General features: G+C 44.7%; 1 pseudogene; it reads left to right on the forward strand.

Annotated features, from left to right (window-relative positions):
* Nucleotides 1-2,731: 2,731 nt before the first annotated feature.
* Nucleotides 2,732-3,949, forward strand: LOC109860948 (annotated as a pseudogene).
* The last annotated feature ends 51 nt before the right edge of the window (nt 3,950-4,000 follow it).

The following is a 4,000-nucleotide window of genomic DNA, read 5'->3' on the forward strand; positions in this document are numbered from 1 at the left end:
CGACGTCGCTTGTGCCTCATCGTTTTAGCGCGGGACCTCGTCCAATAGCGCAAGTAGCACCAATGCGGAAAAGAGGTCGCTTGTCTTTATTACGCCGATGACGAGAGAGGGTAGAAGAAAAAGATGCAAATAAACCTTTTCTGCGTAAGTTTATAAGCAATAAATCAAGAATGACTAATTTTTAGAATAAAAATATATTAACTAATGAATGTCACATTTTAGGAAGAGCCCGTAGANATGAAGCGGAGCTTCCTCCTCCTCCTCTTCTAGCCCTTGATTCCGGTAAGTAAACTATCTCTAAATAATTAAACTAAGAGAAATATAAAGGAATTATATATAAAACTTTTATATTGCTTCTTTAGATGAAGACGTGCAAATACTGATGCACATACGGCCTGATGGAAATACCGATCAGCAGCAACAAGCGGAAGCGGAAGAGGAACTGGGGTACAAATTACGGAGAAGGCTGGTGGACGAAGAGCACGCAGACATCTTTGAGCGAAAAACAATTCGTTTGTCGGAGTTCTGTAGGGACGACGACAACAACATCAACGACGACGATGACGACGACGACGACAATGAGCGCGACAAAGACGCCGATGATGATGAAGATTCAATTGTAGAAGGTTAGAATAGTTGCATGTACATATAATTGTATATAATTGTAATAATGTATAAAATTGTGATATATAATTTAATATAATACAAAAAAAATAAAAGAACCAATTAGCGATATAAATTAGGTAGACGCTTTATTTACAGTTAATTGAATAAATATGCGTTTACTATATATACTCGTTGCCTTACTTATTTAATTTCCCTGTATAAACTTAAAATTACGCTAAGAAATATTACATAAAAATAAAGTTTTTAAAATTATCATTGAGCATAACTAAGTTTCATTAATATTGTGCATGTCCAAACGCGGTTTTCTTATGTTACGTGGTAGAAATTGACGCGACAATAAAAATCACACACTCAGTATATTTTTCATTAAATGTGACTTAAATTTTTATTTCTATAACAATATATTTACAACACCTTATATACAACACGTATATATATGGATTTAATTAAATGTAATTAAAACGTCTGTCTAATATATCAATAATTGGTTCGTTTACCCTCATTTGATCATCGCTTGTTAATATATTGAGAATTTTTGTATTACGCTTTTCTTATTTATAGCACAATACGGGGGCGGAACTGTAAATCTTGCGCAAGAAAATAGTAGTGAACAGGACGGCACTAACAACGAGCGCAGCAACAGTGACGTCGACGACATCACCAACACCGCCGAGCGTTACACCGGCAGCAGTGCTACTCCCGCTACTCCCGACAATGCCGCCGATGAAGAGAGAAGCGAACAGATCGGTGAAAATAATAATTATACATTTATAATATTACGGTCGGAAAACGCGCGTAAATTTAAGAAATTCGGGGTAGAGGCGACATTTGAGATCCGCGAACTTTAGCCTGCTGCTGAAATAGTAGAATGGGTGCATTTCGAGAGATTCACAGATACGCGACAGATTTATTGGAGCCAAATGATTACGTCGGGGTGTGGTTTGACTCTCCGACTTTGATCAACGGTGCAGCGGATCTTTCTTTTCATCCTGCGCGTGACTTGACTCACGAGAATATTTGGTCTCTCGTAAATTCGGTTGCGCAGAGTAACGGGAGGATAGACATTGCTACATCGTTTACGATACGCGTATGCACCGTCCACTCTCTGTCGAATAGAGGCCGTCCTCTGGGCGCGGAAAGAATCGAGAAACGCTCGATTTTTTCAATAACGAATAGCGACAACCTGTTCCCCTCGCTCACTCGTTGCCGCTCGGGTATACCTCAAACGAGGTAACGCCCGTACAGGCGAGCTACATGAGCGATGGGATGCAATGAGACGTTCAACCTTCTCCTTACAACGCTAATGAACACAAGAGTTGGTGAGGAGGGCAAGCGTCACAATTCCGGAGGAAGGCTGTGGTATTAGAGAAATTGAGCGGTTTCAGCGTTACCTTGCCGGCGAGAGGATAGCTATAATTGTTTACGCCTTGTCTACTTTCGCGACAGGTGAAAAACCGTTGTACGACGGTGGTGCGTTGCTCGCCTCTCTCGGACGCAAATCCTTGCTACATTGAAATATTCTTTCTTGCGAAGGTTCACGTCACTATTGCCCAATTTTAAATTTACGAGCGGCGGCGGGGAGCAGGGGATACTGCATTCCTTGCAACCTGCTTTATCGTCCCGAACGAAGAGTTCATCGATGCTCGCATAAATGTCCGCGTTGTTGCGGTGTGCCGTCGTGCAAAACAGAAGAAGTAGAATTAATTCGATGCGAGCAATGTAAGAGAATGTTTTACGCGAGTGTCTCGAACGTCACCAAGCCAAAAAATCGTACGGAGACGGTCGCGTGAGCGTGTGCAGCACCTTGCAATTTTGTGACGATTGCGGGCGTTTGTACAGAACAGCGAGTGCGGGGCACGAATGCGGTGTCGTGTATTGTAACATTTGCAGTTTGCGTCAAGATGTAAACCATCTTTGTTATAGTAGACCTCTCGCACGCGAGGATTTTACTGGCAAAGAGAAAAACGCGCGCGTCGCATTCGTGTTTTACGATTTCGAAACCCGACAGGACAAGACGCTCGAAGGTACAGCGTCTGTGAAAATTCACGTGCCCATTCTTTGCGTCGCGCAGCAAATTTGCGTTACGTGCGCAAATAAGGACGAGATGACGGAGCGTTGTCGGTGGTGCTATGTGCGAGAATTTGTGTTCCGCGATGATCCGGTGAGGCAATTCGTCGATTTCGTTACGAGAACAACGAAATGTTTCAAGCAGATTATCTGCATCGCGCACAACGCCAAGGCGTTCGACGCGCAGTTTATCTTTTGCTACATCACGGAAAAACGTGTCGATTTGGATCCATAAATAATATTAAACGGCACAAAGATCATCTTATAAACGGCCGGGCGTACACAATTTATTGACAGCATCAACTATATGCCGATGCGTTTGTCAGCTTTACCGAAGGCTTTCGGTTTGCGGGGCAGTGTGGAAAAAGGATATTTTGCGCATTTATTTAACACTCTCGCGAATCAATCGTACGTCGGACCGTTACCAACCGTTGAATATTACTCGCCAGATAGTATGTCTAGCGAAGAACGCTAATGTTTTTTGTCGTGGCACGCGGATTAAACGTGCGAAAACGCAGGTTTTGACTTTCAATGCGAGATAGTGCGTTATTGTCGTAACGACGTTGATATCTTGCAGCGAGCGTGCATGGCCTTCCGCAAAATATTTTTCGAGCGTGGAAACGTATGTCTGTTCAAAGAATGCAAGACCATCGCTTCCACATGTATGCGAGTTTTTCGCAAAAACTTTTTACGTGAGGAAGAGATGGGCGTCATTCCTCGCGGCGGATATCGCTTCGCGGATACGCAATCCCGCAAAGCTCTGCAGTGGCTGGTGTGGAAGGAGCGCGAGCTCAGCTGCATCATTGTTCACGCAAGTCACGGGCGTGAACATCGTCTCGCGAAAGTCGGAGGCATTCCCGTCGACGGGTATTACGAGACGGCGAACGGTGAGCGTCACGTGTTGCAATACCACGGCTGCTTTTGGCACGGGTGTCCCGTGTGTTTTAAAACGGAACGCGACAAACGTCTCTGCACGGAGGAACACGAAGTGTACAACACGATAAACTCGCGATACAAGCGTACACTGACAACGTCATGGCGTCTTCGCAAACGAGGGTACATCGTGACGGAGAAATGGGAGTGCGCTTTTGATTGCGATACGCGGAAAAATCACGAAATGCGAGCGTTTTTACGCCAACATCCGATGCTCGCGGCTGAACCGCTCTCACCGCGTGACGCGTTTTTCGGCGGTCAAACGGGAAACATCGCGATTCGGCGCGAAGTTACGGGCAGAGATGCCAGTTCGTGGACTTAGTAAGCATTCAGCATCAAGTGGAGGGGATACGCACACAGGCGACAGCCGTGT

Source organism: Pseudomyrmex gracilis, unplaced genomic scaffold (assembly GCF_002006095.1).
Source record: "Pseudomyrmex gracilis isolate BER0280 unplaced genomic scaffold, ASM200609v1 scaffold_515, whole genome shotgun sequence".
Taxonomy (NCBI): Eukaryota; Metazoa; Arthropoda; class Insecta; order Hymenoptera; family Formicidae; genus Pseudomyrmex; species Pseudomyrmex gracilis.